The sequence below is a fragment of the Eptesicus fuscus genome, chromosome 7 (genome assembly GCF_027574615.1).
Source record: "Eptesicus fuscus isolate TK198812 chromosome 7, DD_ASM_mEF_20220401, whole genome shotgun sequence".
In the NCBI taxonomy this organism is placed as follows: domain Eukaryota; kingdom Metazoa; phylum Chordata; class Mammalia; order Chiroptera; family Vespertilionidae; genus Eptesicus; species Eptesicus fuscus.
Window position 1 is genome coordinate 3908464 of NC_072479.1, and position 7589 is coordinate 3916052.

Here is a 7589-nt window from a genome sequence, read left to right on the forward strand (position 1 = left end):
TTTAGTTTGTTTGGGTTATTGAGTTGTATGAGTTCTTTATGTATTTTGGATATTTTGGTCAAATATTGGTGTTTTCTGAGTCCTTCTTGTCCCTATTGTAATGCCCTCTTCTCAGATATTTCCACATCTCTTCCACGCTGCCATGTGCAGGACTGCATGAGGTTGGCATTAGGCCATTTTCTCAGGAGCCTTATCCAGCCAGGATACTATACAACTCTGGTGCCTTAAAGACCTCAGGGCTCCGTGGGGTCCCTGATATCCTTGAGCTGTGGGATATCTCAGTCTTTTCCAAGCTGAGCCACGTTGGTTTTCAGAGAAACAATCAAACTATAACTCCATGGGTCTCATCTCCATCTCCCTCAAGTTATTCATCCTTCCCAGTGACCTTAAATCTCCTTTGGAACAATGTGCTCTTACATCATCATGAAGTTTTCCTGAATCAGTTACTTATGGTATAAACTTTGAGAACTTGGCATTCAAACTAGGTTTTAGTAACTCAAAAAGTATTTTTTCTCAAAGCTTCTGTTTCTGTCATGAGCATTAAAAGTCTATTAAATTTTTTTAAATTCTCACCTGAGGATATGTTTTTATTGATTTTAATATGTTTTTAATTAATTTTTTAGAGAGAGAAGAAGGGAGAGGGATAGAGAGATGGAAACATCAATGAGAAACATGGATCGACTGCCTGCTGCATGCCTCTTACTGGGGATCGAGCCTGCAACCCGGGCATGTGCTCTGACCGGAAATCGAACTGTGACCTCCTGGTTCATAGGTTAATGCTCAACCACTGAGCCACATTGGCCTGGCTATAACTTATTTCTTACTCCGTGTTTTGGCTCTCCCAAAGGCAGTAAATGTGTCTCATGACACAGGTTTTATGGTGGGAAAGATGTGGGATAAAAAAGAACTAATAAAAATGAGTTTGTATGTAAAAATTCTATCCTGTACATACACACACAACAAACACACACATCTTTACAATAACATAGGGTTGTATTATAGCAATTCCATTTCTAGGAATTTAACCTACAGATATATTTTACAGCATTTTTAATAATAGCAAAAACCAGAAATGAACCCACCTAAATGTCCATTAATAGGGACTGGTTAAAAATGTTATATACGTAAAATGGAATTTTGTACAGTTGTTAAAAAGAATGAGATGACTTTAACTGCATGGGAAAGTGTCCATACATTGCTAAGTAAAAAGAGATAATTGCAACAGTGATGTCTAAACATGTATACGAGACCAGAAAATGCCTATGAAAAATACACAAGAAAGAGGATTAAGGGAGGAGGAGAGTGCACTTTACTCTCCTCTGTATTATTTGAGTTTCTTTTTATAATGGACTTGTAAGAACTTTATAATATATTTAACTGAATTAAAGTTACATTTATGAGCTGCTTTTATCATGTACAACAGATTTGTAATAGGAGTGCAATATTCCACCCCCGGGATGTACCAAAAATATTAGCTTACCTGCATTTTGGTTGTCTAATTTTTTAAAAAATATTTAAAGCTATGTTAAATGATCAATGCTCTTTTTCCTACATAATACTTAAATACTGATTTTCTGAAAGTTTTTATCTGGAAAATTTTCAAATTTATGCAAAAGTAGAGAGATAGTACTCCAGGGTCACATCGAGCCTCAACAGTGATCAAATGGGAGCATGTCTTGTTCGGTTTATGGCCCACTAAGGCTTCCATACCAGAAGGGTGTGTTTTCTTCTCATTAAACTTTGTTATTTTAATGGGTCTCAAAATTCTGTGGCAGATTTTTGGTCATGTTGTTTCCATTAAAAAGTACTGATTTTAAAAACTAATAACTTAAAAACTGCCACACACACAAAAGAACCAAATGGTCCACAAAGCATTCTCTTTCCTTCTGAAGGTTTTACGATGCACTGTAGTCATTAACCAGGCTTTTACTGTTAAACCTAAGTGGCCGATTGAGACAAACATTTCTGAGGCCATTTTTCCACCACTGCTTAAGAATTGGGGTGGCAGGTATTGGGAATAATATTCATTTAGCCTTCTGAGCTTTCTGGGCAGACTTGGTGACTGCCAGCTCCAGCTGCCTTTTGTCCCCCGCTTTGATGACACCCACAGCAGCTGTCTGTCTCAGGTCACGAACAGCGAAACGGCCCAGAGGAGGGCAGTCAGAGAAGCTCTCAGCACACATGGGCTTGCCAGGAACCATATCAACTATGGCAGCATCACCCGATTTCAAACACTTAGGGCCATCTTCCAGCTTTCCCCCAGAACGACGATCAATCTTCTTTAGCTCAGCAAATCTGCAAGCAATGGGAGCTGAGTGGCAACCAGCACAGGTGCACACCCAGCACTGATTTGGCCTGGGAGGTTCAGGATGATCACCTGAGCTGTGAAGCCAGCTGCTCCCATTGGTGGGTCATTTTTGCTGTCACCAGCCACATGGCCACGGCAAACATCTTTGCCAGACACGTTCTTGACGTTGAAGCCCACATTGTCCCCAGGAAGAGCTTCATTCACAGCTTCATGGCGCATTTCCACGGACTTCATTCAGTTGTAACGTTGACTGGAGCAAAGGTGACCACCTGCCGGGTTTGAGAACACCAGTCTCCACTCTGCCCACAGGGGCAGTTCCAATACCACCAGTTTTGTAGACATCCTGGAGGGGCAGACGCAGGGCTTGTCAGTTGGACGAGTTGGTGGCAGGATGCAATCCAGAGCTTCAAGCAGCGTGGTTCCACTGGCACTGCCATCTTTACGGGTGACCTTCCATCCCTTGAACCAAGGCATATTAGCACTTGGCTCCAGCATGTTGTCACCATTCCAACCAGAAATCGGCACAAATGCTACTGTGTCAGGGTTGTAGCCAATTTCCTAATGTAGGTGCTGACTTCTTTAACAATTTCCTCATATCTTTTCTGGCTGTAGGGTGGCTCAGTGGAATCCATTTTGTTAACACCAATAATCAGCTGTTTCACACCCAGTGTGTAGGCCAGGAGGGCGTGCTCACGGGTCTGTCCATTCTTGGAGATGCCTGCTTCAAATTCACCACCACCAGCAGCAACAATCAGGACAGCACAGTCAGCCTGAGATGTGACTGTAATCATGTTTTTGATGAAGTCTCTGTGCCCTGGGGCATCAATGATGGTCACATAATACTTGCTGGTCTCGAATTTCCACAGGAGATATCAGTGGTGAAACCTGGCTCCCTTTCAGCTTTCAGTTTATCCAAGACCCAGGCATACTTGAAGGAGCCCTTCCCCATCTCAGAAGCCTCCTTCTCAAATTTCTCGATGGTTCTTTTGTTGATCCCACCAAATTTGTAGATCAGATGGCCAGTAATGGTAGACTTGCCGGAATCTACGTGTCCAATGATGATGATGTTGATGTCTTTTCCTTTCCCATCTTGGGTTTGAGTTAATGGTGGTTTTCATGACATCTGTGTTCTGACAACAAACCCATTGCGAAAAAGCCATACCAGATGGTTTTGAAGCAAATCCCAGAAGTAACATCATTTAATCCATACATTTTTTTCAGTATTCCTAAAAGATTTTTTTTTTTTAATATAACTACAACTCTGGCTGGGTAGCTCAGTTGATTCGAGTGTCGCCCTGATAAGCCAAGGTTGCTGACTTCCTCTCTCTCTCTCAAATCAATTTTAAAAATTTAAAATATAACAACAATATCATTATTACACTTTTTATTAATGTTTTTATTGATTTTTAGAGAGAAAGAGGAAAGTAGAGGGAGAGAGATAGAAACATCCATGATGAAAGAGAATCATCCAACAGCTGCCTCCTGCACGCCCCATATTGGAGATCAAGCCCACAACCCGGGCATGTTCCCTGACCAGGAATCAAACCTGGGGAAAAAATAAGGGGCCAAGGAAACTTGGTTCATGGGTTGAAGCTCAACCACTGAGCAACACCAGCCAAGCATACCTACATATTTTAAAACATTAATTTCTTAATATTATCAAATGGGTAATCAGTGTTCAAATTTCCAATTGTCTCATAAAACATTCTTTTGTGTGTGTGTGTGTGTGTGTGTGTGTGTGTGTGTGTGTGTGTTAATTCTCACCAGAGGATATTTTTTCCATTTATTTTTAAAGAGAATGGGAGGGAGTGGGAGAGAGACTGTTTGCCTCCTGCACTCGCCCTGACTTGGGACAGGAATCAAACCTGCAACCAAGGTACATACCCTTGACCAGAAATTGAATAAGCGACCCTTTGGTCTGTAGGCCAATGCTTCAATCACTGAGCCAAACCAACCAGGGCTAAAACTTTTTTTGCTAATCAGGATCTAAAGGTCTCCTGGTTGGTATGCATTTTAACTTATTGGTGTATTTTTTATAGCAGTTTGATTGAAGTATAATTTATAAAACATAAAATTATCCAACTTTATTCTCTCTTTAAAATATATATACTTTTTTATTGATTTCAGAGAGGAAGGGAGAGGGAGAGAGAAAGAAACATCCATGTTGAGAAAGAATCATTGATTGGCTGCACACCCCCAACTGGAGATCCAGCCTGCAACCTGGGCATGTGCCCTGACCAGGAATTGAAACGTGACCTCCTAGTTCACAGGTCCACGATGAACCACTGAACCACACCAGCCGGACAACTTTCTTCTCTTTTAATCCATAAGCTTCCCTTCCATCTTTTTTTTCCTTTGCAATTTTTAAAACATATGTTTTTATTGATTTTTAGAAAGAGAAGAAGGGAGAGGGATAGAGAGTTAGAAACATCAATGATGAGAGAAAATCATCATTGATTGGCTGCCTCCTGCATGCTCCCTACTGGGGATCGGACCCACAACCTGGGCATGTACCCCTGACTGGGAATCAAACTGATGATCTCTCGGTTCCTGGGTCAATGCTCAACCGCTGAGCCACACTGGTCAGAGCCTGCAAGTTTTTTGGTGAATCAAGCAAGTTCTGTGTCCTATAGAGTTTCTTACCATCTGGACATTAAGTGCAGCTCCATTTAACGTGTCATTTAGCAAGTTTCCTTGGCCCCTTGTTTTTCCCCAGAAATTGGTTGTTAGATTTGGATACTGAATGAGATTTCAGTTTGAAATTTTGGGCAAGAATATGTGGGTAAAAAGGGGCAACATGCTAACCCGACTAGCTCAGGGGAGGCCTGCACTGGCGGAATGCAAACTCAGAGACCTAAAGTAACCACAAAGGATGGTCTGAAATTAAAATTTTTTAAACTAAAAGCAGTTTATGATGGGTAGTTATGTTCTAGGCTGGCATCTTCCCTGACAAAGGTCACTCTTTACCCTAACTGAGCCTATCTATTGTCTTTTTGCATCTATAATAACATATCTTTGGATGTCAAAGTCATTTTTATTTTTCCAGACTCCTCAAAGTATAGGCACTGCTATGGAGACCACAAATCCCCTCATTATTATTGAGTTAATGGTTGACTGTCAAACAGTGTGTGTCTATCACTTTACTTTTTATCCAATCCCAGATGTTTCCCCTCTTTGCTTTCTCCTGCTTCCCTAACCTATCACCAGTAGATTTCATGTAACCCACATATATCTCCTCTTTTGATTGTAATGTATAAAATAAGGTGCAGCCCTGGTTGGTTTGGCTCAATGGATAGAGTTTCGGCCTGTGGACCAAAGGGTCCTGGGTTCGATTCTGGTCAAGGGCACGTACCTCACTTGCAGGCACCTCCCCTTGAGCCTGCTGGTTCCCCACCCATTGGGTCAACTTGAGTGGGTTGTCTCTTGGATCCAGGACCTTTCCTGCTTGTGGTAGAGGGTCTGACTTTATTTGAGCTGCATTTTTAAATCCTCAATGTGGAACTAAGGTTAAGGGTTGACAGAACCCAGGCTAAGGTGAGAAAGGAGGAAAAATGGATGGCTGTTTTTTAACTCTGGCTTTTTTAATATATACTGGTATATACTGTATATTGATTTCAGAGAGGAAGGGTGAGAGAGAGAGAAAAAGAGAGAGAGAGAGAGAGAGATGAGAGAGAGAGAGAGAGAAGAGAGAAACATCAATGATGAGAGAAAATTATTGATTGGCTGCCTCCTGCATGCCCCACATTGGGGATCAAGCCTGCAACCTGAGCATGACCGGAAATTGAACTATGACCTCGAACCATGACCTCCTGGTTCATAGGTTGATGCTCAACCACTGAGCACACTAGCCAGGCTAACTCTGGCTTTTCAATTAGAGTTGCTTTCTGAGAGTCTGAGCAAAAAAACTTTGTTGTATAAATATGAGATCTGAACTTATTCAGCTCCAAAGATAAAGGGGCATGTCCTCCCTCCAGCCTGAAGGCCGGTGTTCTCAGGCTGCTAAGAATCTTTGTGGAAGTGTCGGAGGTCATTTCTCACGACAAGTAGGAGTCTCATAGGGAAATTTCAACTCAACTGCATTAAACTGACTGGCTCTTCTGGTGGAGTGTCCATAAGGTTTGGCCAGCCAGCACCCAGAGCCCCTCTGGTTGTTTTATTTATTTATTTATTTATTTATTTATTTATTTATTTATTATTATATTTTTATTGATTTCAGAGAGGAAGGGAGAGGGAGAGAGAGACAGAAACATCAGTGATAAGAGAAAATCATTGATCAGCTGCCACCTGCACAACTCACACTGGGAACTGAGCCCGAAACCCGAACATGTGCCCTAACCGGGAATCAAACCATGACCTCATGGTTCATAGGTTGACGCTCAACCACTGAGCCATCCAGGCCGGGCCTTTCCAGTTGTTTTAGACAGCTGGGAGAGAAATCGAGGCATGTAAGAGGGTTGAATGTGACTTGAGGGGTGAGAGTCTCCTGTAGACCCATAAGCAGCACACTTCAACCTACTACATAACACCCTTAGAAAATTGCTCAGGCTCTGCAGGTATTAAAACAAAACAAAACAAAACAAAACAAAACAAAACACTAAAATTAACATGGGGCTCTGACCGGTTTGGCTCAGTGGATAGAGCGTTGGCCTGCGGTCTGAAAGGTCCCAGGTTCGATTCCGGTCAAGGGCATGTACCTTGGTTGCAGACACATCCCCAGTGGGAGGTGTGCAGGAGGCAGCTGATCGATGTTTCTCTCTCATCGATGTTTCTACCTCTCTATCCCTCTCCCTTCCTCTCTGTAAAAAAATCAATAAAATATATTAAAAAAAAAAATATAAATATATATAATATATATTAAATTAACATGGGAATTTGTGTCTCCAAGGCTGGGAACTCCCAGACCCAAGCCCTCATTAATATTCCTGATAGGAAGCCTTTACTTATTCAGAAATGGGAAGATTTAACTAGAAAATATCAACTTAAAATGGCAAAATGCTGTCTGTGGGTGTCTAAGTTGATTTTTTGTATGCAAACATTAGAAAAATGTCTAAAATTAAACTAAATGAATGAATGGGAAGAATACCTTGATTTGAAAATTAGAAGCTTCTAAGGAGAGGCACAGGTAAATTCTTTTTAAAAAATTAATAATAAAAAAAAATTTAACAGGGGTCTCCACCCAGCTTCCCTTTTGTATGACACAAAATCAAAACACTGCCCCTTTGTGTATACAATTAAAGAGAGGTTTCTGGCTTGTGTGGACACCAAAGAAAGGGTTTCACTA

General features: G+C 41.4%; 1 pseudogene; it reads right to left on the bottom strand.

Annotated features, from left to right (window-relative positions):
- Nucleotides 1-2017: 2017 nt before the first annotated feature.
- Nucleotides 2018-3454, bottom strand: LOC103304108 (elongation factor 1-alpha 1-like; annotated as a pseudogene).
- Between the last annotated feature and the right edge of the window lie 4135 nt (nucleotides 3455-7589).